The sequence below is a fragment of the Gorilla gorilla genome, chromosome 1 (genome assembly GCF_029281585.2).
Source record: "Gorilla gorilla gorilla isolate KB3781 chromosome 1, NHGRI_mGorGor1-v2.1_pri, whole genome shotgun sequence".
NCBI lineage: Eukaryota > Metazoa > Chordata > Mammalia > Primates > Hominidae > Gorilla > Gorilla gorilla.
The window spans coordinates 129,502,274-129,518,396 of record NC_073224.2 but is presented as its reverse complement, the minus strand read 5'-3'; the positions used below and the strand labels follow the sequence as shown (position 1 = coordinate 129,518,396).

Here is a 16,123-nt window from a genome sequence, read left to right as displayed (position 1 = left end):
AAAGAATAGAAACCAGAGTTTAAAGGCCAAAGACATAGAGGGAAGGGTTTAAGTGTGAAATGACTCTCTAGTCCACAGCTTACTTCCAAGGGGAGTGGTCCTCAGCAGTAATCTCTGCATAAAGTTGCAATGCTTTGTGCCCTGATCTCTGAGTGAATGTAGTCCTCATACTCTGCCCGTAATTAGTTTAATGAGAATCAGGGCTCCAGCCAAGGGTAAACACCATGGGCCAAGCATGAGAAATGCTGACTGTCTCTGAGGAGGCTCAGTACAAAACCCTGTTGCTGCAACAGTCAGTTTTCCAATCCCAGTGACAGAAACCCAGCTCAAAGGAGTATAAGCAACATAGGAAATGTATTAGCTCCTGAGAAGAGATGGATCCAGAGGCTCAAAGATTGTCTTTAAGGTTGCCTTTAGCTTTCCATCTCTCTGCGATTTCTCTTTGTACATTGGCTTCATTTTCTCCAGATGATGAAAGTGTCCTCTGTGCCCCTGTACCACTGGAGAAGATGGCTGCAAGCAGTTCCAAGCCATCCTTAGAGCATGTTATCCAAGAGGAGGGCAGAACTGCTCTCCTGTGGCTGCCACATCAATGCCTGAAGCAGGCTCTGTTTGGCTGTGCTTGAGTCATATGCCCAGCTCTGTGCCAATCACTGTGACAAGGGCTAGATAGAGGGCTACTCCTATTGGCTAGACTAAGGACAGGGCACCTTCCCTGCATTGGGGGAGGTGAGGTCAGCCCCACCTGAACCACATAGAATGGGTTCCAGGAAGGAAAGTGTGGTTTTATTTCCAAGAGAAGTGGGAGGTAAGCTGGGCAGGCAAAAACAACAAATGTCCTTTGCTTCTGGCAGATAGCAGAGCTCCGTTTTGGAGAGGGGTAAATTGACACAGCTAGATCCTCTGCTAGGATAAATTCTAGACATTCAGAAAGACGGCAAATCTATTGGCCTTAAGCTGAAATCCAGATTCCATGAAAAGCACTGAACCCTCTCCTCACCCTCACCACCTTGGAAGCACTGGGACGCAGCAATGCTGAGAGGATGGGATTCTGTGCCACTGAGAGATGGCTCGCAGGTAACGTGGGCATGTCTCTTCCTTACATCCGTAAAGAGGCAAAATAAAAAATAACATAGCAGCACCAAATAACCTATCTTCCTGACCAGGGCCCTCCTCCATTCTGCTGGCACAAGTGCATTCCCAGCTCCTGAACCCACGGACTCTCTCTCCTCCTTGTTGGTTGAGCAATGTCTGTATTTACTAAACAGGCCCAGTGAAGCAGTACATTCCTTCCAGACCCAGCACAGCCTCAGGCACAAAAGAGGTCCTTGATAAATGTTTGTTGAGGTCTTTTCCCAGCAGATGAAAGTAAATACTTTGGGAAGAATTTGGAAGAAAAGTGACCCGGCCTCCCTGTTGGCAGTTTTTCCTTTAGCTGGTGAAAGCTCCTTAAAGGGCCTGGATGGGCTGTTCCAGAAGACACTTACAAATGTAAACAGAGACAAATGCCCCCAGCCCATGCACACCTGTTTCCCCCTGTTAATACTTAACAGTTAGTAGCTGTTAAGTATTTGATTACTCCTTTCCTACAAAAAAGCATTTCAAACCCAAAGGGAATATGGCTCTTTTATTTGCTGAGTGGGACTGGAGGCCCATAGCCACAGAAGATCCTGGCCCCACAGCAGCAGAGAGCAAGCTCAGAGTGCTGTCAGGTCTCTCCTGCTGCCTCTCGCCATGATGATGTAGTGGAAACATGGTCAACAAAGCTATTTCCTACTGTGTGCTAAATGTCCATCCTGGGAAGTCCCAGGTAAGTCCAGAAAAATATTTATATTGTGTTGTTATGGCTGAATTGTGTCTCCAAATTCATATATTGAAGTCCTAAACCCCAGTACCTCAGAATGTGACTGAAAAGGCATACCTTGGGAATATTGTTGGTTGAGTTTCAGCCACTGAAATAAAACAAATATCACAATAAAGCCAGTCACACACATTTTTTTTTTGGTTTTGCAGTGCATATAAAGGTTATGTTTATACTATGCTGTAGTTTACTATGTGTGCAACAGCATTATGTCTAGAAAAAAATGAACATACCTTAATTAAAAGATGCTTTATTACTAAAAAGTGCTAATGATCATCTGAGCTGTCAGGGAGTTGTAATTTTTTTGCTTGTGGAGGATCTTGCCATAATATTGATGACTGCTGACTGATCACAGTCGTAGTTGCTGAAAGCTGGGGTGGCTGTAGCAATTTCTTAAAATAAGACTATGAAGTTTGTCGCATTGATTGACTCTTCCTTTCACGAAAGTTTTCTCTGTAGCATGACATACTGTTTGATACCATTTTATTTTATTTTATTTTATTTTATTTTATTTTATTTTATTTTATTTTTTGGAGATGGAGTCTCACTCTGTCACCCAGGTTGGAGTGCAATGGCACAATCTCAGCTCACTGCAACCTCCACTTCCCAGGTTCAGGTGATTCTCCTTCCTCAGCCTCCGGAGTAGCTGGGACTACAGGCACATGCCAGCACACCCAGCTAGTTTTTGTATTTTTAGTAGAGACAGGGTTTTGCTATGTTGGCCAGGCTGGTCTTGATCTCCTGACCTTGTGATCTGCCCAGCTCGGCCTCCCAAAGTGCTTGGATTACAGGCATGAGCCACCATGGCCAGCTTTGATACCATTTTAACCAGAATGTCTTTCAAAATTGGTCTCAATTGAAAGAAATTGAAGAAGACACCAAAAAATGGAAAAATATTCCACGTTCATGGATTGGAAGACTAAATCTTGTTAAAATGTCCATACTACCCCAAAAAATCTACAGATTCAATGCAATTCCTACCAAAATACCAATGGCATTCTTTACAGAAACAGAAGAAACAATCCTAAATATATTGAACCACAAAATACCCAGAATAGCCAAAGCTATCCTAAGCAAAAAGAATAAAACTGAAGGAATCACATTACCTGACTTCAAATTATACTACAGAGCTATAGTAACCAAAACAGCAAGGTACTGGCATAAAAACAGACACATAGACCAATGGAACAGAATAGAGAACCCAGAAACAAATCCACACACCTACAGTGAACTCATTTTTGACAAGATGCCAAGAACATATACTGGGGAAAAGACAGGCTTTTCCATAAATGATGCTGCGAAAACTAGATATCCATATGCAGAGGAATGAAACTAGACCCCTATCTCTCATCATATCCACAAATCAAATCAAAATGGATTAAAGATTTAAATTTAAGACCTCAAACTATGAAACTACTATAGGAAAACATTGGGGAAAATCTCCAGGGCATTGGTCTGAGCAAAAATTCCTTGAGCAATATCCCACAAACACAGGCAACCAAAGCAAAAATGGACAAGTAGGATCACATCAAGTTAAAAAGCTTCTGCAGAGAAAATACAGTCAGCAAAGTGAAGAGACAACCCACAGAATGGGAGAAAATATTTGCAAACTACCCATCCCACAAGGGATTAATAACCAGAATACATAAGGAGCTCAAACAACTCTATAGGGGAAAAAAAATTTAATAATCCAATAAAAAATGAGCAAAAGATCTCAATAGACATTTCTCAAAAGAAGACATACAAATGGCAAACAGGTATATGAAAAGGTGCTCAGCATCACTGAGTGTCAGAGAAATGCAAATCAAAACTACAATGAGATATACTCTCACTCCAGTTAAAATGGTTTACATCCAAAAGAAGGCAATAACAAATGCTGGCAAGGACATGGAGAAAAGGGAACCCCATACGCTGTTGGTGGGAATGTAAGTTAGTACAACCAGCGTGGAGAACAATTTGGAGGTTCCTGAAAAAACTAAAAATTTAGCTGCCGTGTGATCCAACAATCCTACTGAAAGTAAACCCAGAAGAAAGGAAATCAGTTCATCGAAGAGATAGCTGCACTCCTATGTTTGTTGCAGCACTGTTTATAATAGCTAAGATTTAGAAGCAACCTAAGTGTCCATCAACAGATGAATGAATAAAGAAAATGTGGGGCTAGGCACAGTGGCTCACGCCTGTAATCCCAGCACTTTGGGAGGCCGAGGCAGGTGGATCACGAGGTCAGGAGTTCAAGAACAGCCTGGGCAAGATAGTGAAACCCCGTCAGTACTAAAAATACAAAAAAATTAGCCAGGCATGGTGACAGATGCCTGTAATTCCAGCCACTTGGAAGGCTGAGGCAGAGAATTACTTGAACCCGGGAGGCGGAGGTTTCAGTGAGCTGAGATCGTGCCACTGCACCCCAGGCTGGGCGACAGAGAAAGACTCTGTCTCAAAAAAATAAATAAATAAATAATAAATGTGGTACATACACATATGGAGTACTATTCAGCCATAAAAGAAAAGAGTGAGATCCAGTCGTTTGCAATAATATGGATAGAACTGGAGATTATTATGTTAAGTGAAATCAGCCAGGCACAGAAAGACAAACATTGTATGTTCTCACTTATTTGTGGGGTCTAAAAATCAAAACAATTGAACTCATGGACACAGAGAGTAGAAGGATGGTTACTAGCTGGGAAGGGTATTAGGAAACATGGGGGGAGGTGTGGATGGTTGATAAGCATTTAATGTAAAAAAACTGAATGAGTAAGACCTACTATTTTATAGCACCATAGGATGAGTATAGTCAATAATAACTTAATTGTACATTTTTATTTTTATTTTTTATTTTTTTGAGACAGAGTTTCACTCTTGTTGCCCAGGCTGGAGTGCAATGGTGCAATCTTGGCTCACTGTAACCTCCACCTCCCGGGTTCAAGTGATTCTCCTGCCTCAGCCTCCCAAGTAGCTGGGATTACAGGCATGCACCACCATGCCCAGCTAATTTTGTATTTTTAGTAAAGACGGGGTTTCTCCATGTTGGTCAGGCTGGTCTTGAACCCCTGACCTCAGGTGATCCACCCGCCTCAGCCTCCCAAAGTGCTGGGATTACAGGCGTGAACCACTGTGCCTGGCCAAATAGTACATTTTTAAATAATGTAAAGAGTGTAATTGGATTGTTTTTATAACTCAAAGGATAAATTCTTGAGGGGATGTGTTAGGAATAAGGCTCAAAATCCTAAGGAAATTGAACACTCAAACAAAGGATTCTTAGCAAAGCAATTTTACTTCTGTGCAGAGGGATGCCTCCTTGTCCAGTCACCATGAGAGCACACCTGAACAAAGGGGCATGAGAGCCTTTATTCCTGACACAAGTCCTGCCCCTGTACCCTTTCCTCATTGGCCGGGGTCAGGTAGTACAATCTAAACTAATCCCGGTTGGCTAAACATTTGATTTTTTTAGATAGGGTGGGCACGTAAAATAAAGTGGAGAGGAAGAGGAAAGGGTGTCTGTAATGAGCTAGAAAGTTAGTCCTCTTTCCAAATAAGGAAAGGAATGTGAGCTGGTACTCATAACGCTTGGTACTGTGGCGTGCCTGCGCACCTAACAAAGGCAAAATGGAAAAAAAGGAGAAAAAAGGAGAAAAAAAGGGGGTGGGTAACTATGAATTAAAGAATAAAAGATTGATCAGATTATTTGAAGAGAAACCTCATCATATCCCACAGATGGAAAAAAAAATTGGACACAATCCTCTCAAACCCTGTCACTGCTTTAGGCTTCTGTGATATTCTAAAACCTTTGTGGTCATTTTAACAATGGTCACAGCATCTTCACCAGGAGTGGATTTCATCTAAAAAAAAAAAAAAACAAAACAAACAAACAAAAAAACACTTTCTTGGCTCATCCATGATAAGCCATTCCTTATCCATTCAAGTTTTATCATAAAATTGCAGCAATTCAAAATGTCAACCTGGAGGAAAAAACTGAGGCAAAATTAGTGTAAGTAGAGAGTTTATTTGGGTCAAGTTTGAGGATTGCAACATAGGAGCATAGAATCAAATTGCCCTGAACATATGCTCTAATTAGCAGCAGGTATAAGTGGGTTTTTAAAGGAAAAAAGAAGAGCAAGTTCTGAAGGTGTTTACCAAGAATTTACATTAAAATAACATAAGCTATTCATTGGCTATACATTGTCCTTTGTATCACAAATTCCAGGAACAAGAAGATCATGGGTGAGGCAGCTGCTCAGAAACAAATGTCTTTCAACAATTACCCACAGGCATGGGTAGGTGTAAGTCTTTCTGGTCTGAGCTGTTTTTCTTTTCTCAAGTTACATCTTCAGGTTCCACTTCTAATTCTAGTTTTCTTGCTATTTCTAGCATATCTGCAATTACTTCCTCCACTGAAGTCTTAAGCTCCTCGTCAACCATGAGGGTTGGAATCAACTTCTTCCAAACTCCTGCTAATGTTGATATTTTGACCTCCTCCCATGAATCACAGATGTTCTTAGTGACTTCTAGAATGGTGAATCCTTTTCAGAAGATTTTCAATTTTACTTTGCCCAGGTCCATCAGAGGAATCACTATCTGTGGCAGCTATAGCCTTACAAAATGTATTTCTTAAATTACAAGACTTGAAAGTCAAAATTACTCCTTGATCAATGGGCTGCAGAATGGATGTTGTGTTAGCAGACATAAACACATTAATCTCCTTGTACATCTCTATCAGAGATCTTGGATGACAAAGTACATTGTCAATGAACAGTAATATTTGGAAAGAAATCTTTTTTTTCTGAGCAGCAGGTCGCAACAGTGGGCTTAAAATACAGTTGACCCTTGAACAACACAGGTTTGAACTATGCAGGTCCACTTATCCATGGATTTCTGCTCAAGGAGAGGGAGAGATTGGGGAACCACCAATCAGTGGAGCAATCAGAACACACAAATTCATCAATTAAGTTTGCTGTTTTATATAGGTACAGTCCATGGCACCCCAAAACAATCATAATAGTAACATCAAGTATCACTTATCACAGATTATCATAACAGAAAAAATAATGAACAAGTCTGAAATATTATGAGAATTACCAAAATGTGACACAAAGCCATGAAGTGAGCACATGTATTTGGAAAACTGATGCCAATAGACTTGCTTAATGCTGGGTTGCCACAAACCCTCAATTTGTGAAAAAAGCAGTTTCTGTGAAGCATAATAAAGCCAAGTACAATAAAACAGATAAAATATGTCTGTATTTGGAGATAGGATCTTCTAAGAGGTAATGACGTTAAAATGAGGTCATTTGGGTGGGCCCTAATTCCATATGACTGGTGTCCTTATAGGAAGAGGAGACTAGGACACGGACACACATCGAGAAAGATCATGGGAAGACACAGAGAGAAGGCAGCCATCTGTAAGCCAAGGAGAGAGGCCTCACAAGAAACCAACCCTGCTGACACCTTAATCTCAGGCTTCTGGACTCATGAATTGTGAAAAAAAAAATTAATTTCTGTTGTTTAAACCACACAGTCTGTGGAATTTTATTATGGCAACCCTAAAAACTAATACATGTGCTTTACAATTTACAAAGCTTTTTCTCATAAACTCGTTTAAATGTCAAAACAATCCAGTTGCGCAGAGTATTATCCCCATTTTACTGAGGAAACAGACTCAGAAACTTATAGCCTAACGTCCCAGTGTTCATGCGTGGCAGATTTTGGCTTGGATCCAGACTTTCTGACTCCAGATCCCAGGTTCTTTCAAATGAACTCTGTTTCCTTTTTGCAAAGTGCTCAGCACCATCGTTTTCATGTTTTTCTGTCCATCAGCCATTTACAGGCAGGCTACAATCTGTTCCCTTAGTCTGGAGAGTGGCTAAGTGATGTGCTTAGGCTTACACAATGAGTTGGTGGCAGGAATGGTATTAAAGTGGCTCCTGAAATTCTGGGTCATTTTAAAGTGATGATTTCTTAATTTTCCTGTTCACTCAGCCAAATTCAAAGAGTCAAGGATTTTTGAGTAGCTTTGTTCCTGGTGCAGAACAGCCCCACCTCTAATGTCTACTTCAGGTGAGCCTGCCGCAGGTGATCCAGGAATTCAAATGCTGAGCACCTGAAGAATCTAAGTTATTTACAGGCCTCACTGCAGGGTTTGGCCCTTAAGGAGCTGTTTTGGGCCCTTAAGGAGCTGCTTTTGGCCCTTAAGGAGCTGCTTTTAACTGTCACCACCTACTGGGAGGATAATTGACCAGGGAACTGAGTTCGTCTGTGGTTTGCTTTCAACTTAAAATAGTCATATCTTTTCCTGAGAATATTGATTGAAAAGTTGATATCAAAATAAGCAAAGGAGCTACACTAGCAAATTTCAGTGAATGAGGCTTTTTCCTCTTTGGGGGAAGGTGAAAGTGCATGATAGGTTAGTGAGCAAGATTTTAAAATGATTTTCTTATTTAGTGCACAAACAGCAGGAAAAGATACCAGAATACATGAAAGGGGAAATTGTACCCACCATCCTCCCACCCCGTTTTTTCTCTTTTTTGGTGTGTTTTTCTTTATCCAGATGTACATATAGTTTTTACCACTGCACTCACGGCAGAAATGAGATTTTATATTTTCACTGAACATCATAATATAACCATATTTCCAAGTCACCACATAATCTTGATATATATATATATATATCTCCTCATGATTATATATATCCTCATGATTATATATATATATATATTTTTTTTTTTTTTTTTTTTTGAGATATGTGTGCCTTTATTAGCTGAGCCACTGCTTGAGGGGGATGAAGCAGGAGGAGTGGGTGGCCCTGAAGCCGGCTGTGTTTCACGGGCTTGTAGGTGATGGAGAACTCGCCCAGGTAGTGGCTGATCATCTCCGGCTTGACCTCCACCTGGTTGAAGGTCTTGCCATTGTAGACGCCCACCATGCTGCCCACCATCTCGGGCAGGATGATCATGTCCCGCAGGTGAGTCTTCACCACTTCTGGCTTCTCCATGGGCGGCACCGCCTTCTTGGCCTTGCGCAGGCGCTTCAGCAGAGAGTGCTGCTTCCGCCGCAGGCCCCAGTTCAGCCGGCACCACTGGTGCGCACTGTACAGCTGTATCAGCTGCTCGTAGGACATGTCCAGCAGCTAGCTGCTCGAGGTCCACGCCGCAGCAGGTGAACTTGCGGAAGGTCCGCTTCTTCTTCTGCTCTACCTCTGCCATCTTGCTGGATCCTCAGAAAAATGATTTATATTTTTTAATGGCCACATAATATTACTTGAAATGATGCAACCATCGTTTGTGCAACCAATCTCTTTTCCTTAGTCATTTAGGTTGTTTCCAATTTTTCGCTTCAGGTGATACATCCTCTTCGCAGACAGCAGAAAAACAGCAGATTTGTGATTTAATTGGGAGTTTTCTGGGATCGAACAGTGGCTTCGTTTACAGGTGGGTTGCCGAGCGGCCATGGTAACTGATGGAGCAGTCACTATGGCAGTCAGTAGGGCTGAGTGGGAAGGGTGCCCTGGGAGCCTGGAAGCATGGGAACCAGCAGGGCCGCAGTCGTCCATTTCCCACCCAGTCTTTCCTGTCTCTCGGGGACCCCTGGCAGTTGCTCAGCTGATGCTGAATTGAGAAGCAGCCTGTGAACATGAAGGGTATATGGCAGAGGATCCCAATTTGGCTTCTGCAAGAAGTAGAACCAACAATGAGCTATCTGGGGAGGCCCTGTGCCTCCGACTCTTGCTACTCCTTGGAGCCTCGGGTCTCCTAGAATAAACACCCAGTATACTCTAGGGACCTAACCGCTAATCCCAGGAGCCCGAGCTAAAGAGAAATAGTGTGTTTTGCTTGTTTCATCAAGCTGAAGTCTGGCTCACCTGATCCTGGCTTATTTTCTGCTTCTCTGCAACTTCTGCCTGAGGGGACAGGCAGTCCCAGCGTATACACAGCCTGGGCACAGCCCTCCAGGTCCTGCTGGGGCCAGAAATTCCTTCTGGCTTTAGCACTTCTCATCCTGGTGCTTATTGCCTGAGCCCTTTGGGAAAGGCACCCTGTAGATGAGAATTGCTGACAGTTTGGGGGAGTGAAAACGTGCAGGAAGGCAGAGGATGTTCCCGTTGCGTTTAAGATCAGCTGTATTTGGAGAGAATTCAAAATGCAAGCGTACTTACACAGTCATTGGAGGTCAAGTTAATTTATTGCCTCCTGGTTACAGCATCAGTCCCGCCCCTTAGAACGAGCTGAATTTTGGAGTCTGGTGGTCAGGCAGAATCCTATGGAACCTTCTCCAGCATCATCTTCCTGGTCGATCTCAAGGTCACTCAGGGCTTGTCTTGACTAGTAATAATAGAAGAAGCCAGCACTTTTAGAGTCTCTCTTGCTTAGTACCCTATGAATGCTTTACATACAATATCTCAATCCTCACAAGAACCCTATAAAGAAAGGATTATTGCTGCCTCCATTCTATAAATGAAAAAACTAAGATTCAGAAAGGTCAAGTAACAAACCCCAAGTCACAGAGCTGGTAAGTGGCAAGAAAAAAAACTCAGATTCGGGCAGGCTTGCATGTACCCTCTCCCTGTGAGGGATACTGCCTCCTGCTAGCCTAGCCACAACCAAAGGAAAGTAATAATAGCTCAACCCTTCATCAGTGCCAGGCACTTTGCTAAGGTGTTTGCTTGCGTTCTTCTAACTCTTGAATGAGGAAACTGAGAATCAGAGAGATTAATTCATTTCCCCAAAGTCACACAGCTAGTATGACAGAAACTATTTTCCTCTAAAATCTAATTTCTCCTTATTGTACAGTAGTAGACCCTCATTTTTAGCTGAGCATGTGGCCTTCTAGAGTTATGACTACATTCTCCAGACTCTGTTGAAGTTAGGTGTCCGTGTGACTAAATTGTGGGCAATAGGATATAAGCAAAAGCGGTATGTGCAACTTCCTGGAACTCTCAGCCTTCTCTCTGCTGCTGAAATGCAGACGTGACAGCTTGAGCCAGAGGGTGCCAGCCAGTGCCATGATGTGACCAAGGCCATCAACAGCAGAGCCGCAAGGGAGCAGGAGCCTTGGTCCCTGAGGACATGCTGGAGCTAACTTGGGAATCCTGAGGTGGCCACCTCCAAAATTTTACATGAAAGAGAAAAGTAAACATCTAACTTGCTTAAGCTGCTATTGTTTTGGGGTTTGTCATTTACAGCCAAACCTAATCCTCATTAAAATAGTGGTGGAACTGGAATTTGAACCAGTTTACTCCCAAGACCAAACTTAACCTCTTTGACATATTATTTCTACTGTAAAACTCTATGCCCACACCAGTTCATCTTTAAAAAAAAAAAAAAATTATTTTCTCACATTTCTGGAGGTTAGATCCAATATCAGTGCGCCACCAGGGTTGGTTTCTGATGAGGTCTCTCTTTCCTCATGGTGGGTGGCTGCCTTCTGGCTGTGTCTTCATATGGCCTCTTGGCTATGCTTGTGTGGAGAGGTTCCCTGGTGTCTCGTCCTCTTCTCATGAGGACAACAGTCCTGTGGGATAAGGCCTTGCCCTTATGACCTCACTTAACCCTATTACTTTCTTATAGACCTTATGTTTACTGGTTTATTATAAAGGATACAGATGAAGAGACACATAGAGTGTGGTTTGGGGGTAGGAGTGTGGAGCTTCTGTGTCGTCTCTGGATGCACCACCCTCCATGTGTTCAGCTATCTGGAAGCTCCTGGTTCATCTTATTACCAGTGTCTTCCATTCCCTTCCTTTGAGGAGTCAGTCAATATGTACCAAGTGCTAGGCTCTGTGCTAGGGAATAAACCAAAAATATAAATATGAATGAGGCTTGGTTAGTGCCCTCGAGGAGCTGGCAGTCCATCTTGGAAGACAGATGGCTAAGCTAATAAATGAAAGACAATGCAGTGAGTCGTGTAATAAAGACATGGGCCCAATGTTGTGGGAGCCCAGAGGAGTGGCTCACTGCCCCGGGGTCTGGGAAGGTTTTGCCGAGTGCAGCAGACAAGGTGGACATGCTAAGTGGCTGCTAGAGTATGAAATGTATTTGCTTCTCAGTCACCAGTACATTTAAACCACGGTCCTCCAAAGACTCTTGCTTGTCTAGAACATAGCCTACTCTCCTTACCCTAGAATTTTAGACTCTAATTCTTCAGCACCGGAGACCCCTAGAGTCAGCACCTTAGGAATCCAGACTTTTTCTTCTTGCTGGACCCAAGGCCATGAAGAAAAATGTGTGCTGGACCCCGAAGTTCAGCTAACTCATGACAAGGAAGAAAATGGAAGCAGGGAGCTGGAAGGCCACTATCAGCAGGGCTAGACAAATAAAGATTCCTCAGCATAGCTGTGAAAGCCAGAATGAGTTGTAATTACTCTGTGCTTGGAAATGGTGTTTCCAGTGTGACCTTTCTACCTGCTTTTCTAACGGTGGAGCTGCTGTCACTGTTTATAAAGCCCAGACCTGGCTTTCCCTGATTGGAGCCAATTAGAATAACCCCAAGAGGGCAGCCAGGGCCGCTTCACTGCTAATGAGGGCAACTGACGTGTTGGCGTCGGCTTATTTGCCCGGTGAAGAGGAGATGGGAAAGCTTATCCCGCCAAGCGGTCCCTTTCTTTCCCCTCCCAGTGCCTCCAATAAGTCTATTAACTATTCTGAGCACCGGCTTTCAAAAAAGGGATGAGATCTACTGGGGGAAGAGACTATTTCCTGGGTAATGAGGCCAAGCAACACTTTTCCTTACTCAGCATATATTTATTAAGCAACTACTATGTGCCAGGCGTGGTGCCAGGGGTCGCACATAATAATGAATACAATACAGGCAGAGGCAAATTTACCATGAAGTTAATGAAACTTAAGCTTTAGGGCTGCCCATTAGGACAAGTTCTGAAGGGGACCCTAGTAATGTGTTCGTGGCGGTCACGTTTTGTGAAACTTGCCAAAGTCAGCTATTTGAACCACACTCAGTTTAGACTGCTATCTCTTTCCACTCAGACTTCCCCTCTGTCACACTCCCCTTCATGTTGCCCAGAACTGAAGTGGCCATGGACATTTTTGTGATCTGGCTAGGGGGAAGTTAAGTTGGGGATACAGTTGTTTTATGGGACATATCTAGGTGGTTTGCAGCCACTTTTGTGTAGAGTTGGTTTTTGCTAGCTATCTCAGTGCAGAAATGGCTCCCAGAAACATGCTTACTGTCTGTGGTGCCAACTTATCTGGCATTATGACACTCAAATGCCGGGCCAAAGACCATATGAGATTTGCGAGTGTCCTATGCAACCTGGCCCTGGAAGCATGTGGGTAATGGAGGAGAAACAAGATTTGAACTGTATAGAGCCAAAAGCTAGTCTGTAGGAAATTTTTCCAATCATCGGATGTGTAAGATTGTAAATGCAGAATCCAGTTCTCACTGATACCTAGTCATATGCATTAGGCATATATATATTGAGTAATGCGGCGATACAAGTACATGCTTTCCTTTTTTTCCCCTTTTTAAAATGCCAAATATAATTTATCAGAATTCCTGTGTTCGTAGGATACAAACTGTAGCGGTCCTACAAACAAGTATGTCTGGCTGTGGTCACATGTGTTTATGCATCCCATCAATCATAAATATAATTTTTATTATGCCAGAGGACTTAATTCTCATTCCATTCTCTATATGGAAAATATTACAAAATCATTACATATGATGAGGCAATAAGAGTATTATTCAGCCAAAAAATGTGGAGAAAGACTTATTGCAGTGTGCTAGGCAGTTAACTAAGAAAAACATGATATTATTTTTCTATATTTTGTGATATTTGAAGTATTTTTCCACTTTAAAAGCTTTACAAATTCTTTCTTTTCCCAATCTACATAAAGGTCCACTTTCCTGCCTAATTTTGTTTCTGTAATTTTGTGTTTTTCTTAAAGAGAACCCTCGGCTAGGTGTGGTGGCTCATGCCTGTAATCCCAGCACTTTGGGAGGCCAAGTGGGGGGTGGATCATGAGGTCAGGAGTTCAAGACCTGCCTGGCCAAGATGGTGAAACCCATCTCTACTAAAAACACACAAAAATTAGCCGGGCACGGTGGCAGATGCCTGTAATCCCAGTCACTCGGGAGGGTGAGGCAGAAGAATCCCTTGAACTCGGAGGGCGGAGGTTGCAGTGAGCCGAGATCGCGCCACTGCACTTCAGCCTGGTGACAGAGTGAGACTCCATCTCAAAAAAAAAAATAAAATAAAACCTCAAATTGTCTAAGCTTCAGGCCCCACAAAACCTGAGTTCACCCCTGGAACATACAATTCTTTATTCCTTGTCATGGTCTAATGGGAGAACCCTATTGCCTCCCTCCTTTACCACATATGTAACCAGTGCCTGCTGCATGCCAGATTCTGAGCTAGGGATGGGCACACTATCATGGATAAAACAGACCTGGCCCCTTCCCACGTGGAGAGAAGCAGACAGACATCAAATAAACGAAGTCATACAGGATGCTGTGGGAGAGAAAAGGGGTGGGGACCTCTTGCAGGAAATAATGTTTCAGCAGAGACTCAAAGAATATGTAAGAGTTACCCAGATGAAGAGTAAAAGGATGAACGTGCAAGTGGAAAGAACAGCATGAGAGAAGGCCCTGAGGTGGGAAGGGCTTGGTGCATTACAGGTACTCAGTAAATATCTATTGAATTAATTTTTTAAAATTATGATTTGGGCAGGGCCAGGGTGCTATGGGAGCATATAAGAATGGCACAGAACCCTTGCCTAGCCCAACCAGCAACAAAGGAATGAGGAATGAGAAAGAGTTAAGTTAGAATTGACTTCCTGACTTTCAGGAGGAGAAATCGCATGTGCAAAGGCCCTGGGGTCAGAGAGAGATCAGAGAGCAGTTCTGTATGGCTGGACCATAGTGGGATGGATTTGAGGAGGGGCATTTGTTGAGGGGAGAATGAGAATTGGTAAGAAATGAAGCTGGAAATGTAAACCAGAGCCAGATCATGAAAGGCCTCATAAGCCATGGTAAGCTGTGTAGATTTCATTTGGATGCTGTGGTGAGGTGGTGTTAGGGAAGGAAATCATAGGCTCAGGCCAGCACGTTGGAAAGATCTGGTTGCATGGTCAAGAGAGGACTGGATGGGCCGGGCGCGGTGGCTCATGCCTGTAATCCCAGCACTTTGGGAGGCTAAGGCAGGTGGATCACAAGGTCAGGAGATTGAGACCATCCTGGCTAACATAGTGAAACCCCATATCTATTAAAAATACAAAAATTAGCCAGGCGTGGTGGTGGGCCCCTGTAATCCCAGCTACTCAGGAGGCTGAGGCAGGAGAAAGGCGTGAACCCAGGAGGCGGAGCTTGTGGTGAGCCGAGATTGCACCACTGCACTCTAGTCTGGGTGACAGAGTGAGACTCCATCTCAAAAAAAAAAAAAAAAGAAAAAAAAGAGGACTGGATGAGACGGCAAAGTTGTTAGAGAAATTCAGGCAAGAGAGGGTGGTGGCCACAGGTAGTGAGGCATGGGGAGAAAGAAGTAGATAGCTCCAAAGGGGAACATTGTGTACCTGATGGAGTTAGGTAGGCAAGATAAGAGTCACATCAGGGCAGACGCCAGGCTGGTGCATAGTTCCTCTTTCTTCCTGAAGCTAGCTAACCTCATGGGAGACAGGGTTCCTGGTATACAATGGAGGGTGTTACAGGACTGCCTGCATCCTTGGCTACTGGTCACCATGCCCTGCTTATTTTCTGCTCACTCTGTCCTCTGACTTTTCACTGGGTTTGGCCAATGGGGAGCCCACAAATACTGCAGAGCAGAGGAACAGGGTCCCCCATAAGGACCTTGCCTCCCCATGAGGAGGCCCAAGGCTGGCTGTGCCCCTTAGTCTCTCTCAAGGTAACCTTGTCATCTCTACCTTCCTCTACGTGACTTTTTTACTTCCTGGTTTCAATGTCCACTCCCTCCCCTTTCACTTGGGCCTGGGGTGGTATACAGCTCAGCTTAAGGGCTGCAAAAACACCCCAACATCCCTTCTGGTTCCCACGACTTCACCCACACCTTTGTTAAATTCAACCTCCTTGAGTTACTCTAATGAGTGTGACATCTGTTTCCTGTTGGGACTCTGAGTCACACACTTCTGTCACCAGGCTGAATTGTTCATAAAATAATTCCCAGTTCCTTTAAATCAGACCATACCCCCACAAGCCCAACAGCCAATAAGGCAACAACACACGCTCCAACCGTTTACCTGGTGTGCAATCAGGATCTTCGTACGCCTCCTTCCCCTGGTCAAGTTCTGCTCCTAGCCACCCAGA

At 43.5% G+C, this 16,123-nt stretch overlaps 1 protein-coding gene and 1 pseudogene across 1 annotated transcript in view; one reads left to right on the top strand and one right to left on the bottom strand.

The window, feature by feature from the left end:
- Nucleotides 1-16,123, top strand: part of GSTM2 (glutathione S-transferase mu 2) — a 1,178,915-nt gene that overhangs the window by 895,250 nt on the left and 267,542 nt on the right. The gene's annotated exons all lie outside the window — the stretch shown is intronic.
- Nucleotides 8,609-9,057, bottom strand: LOC101136177 (small ribosomal subunit protein uS19-like; annotated as a pseudogene).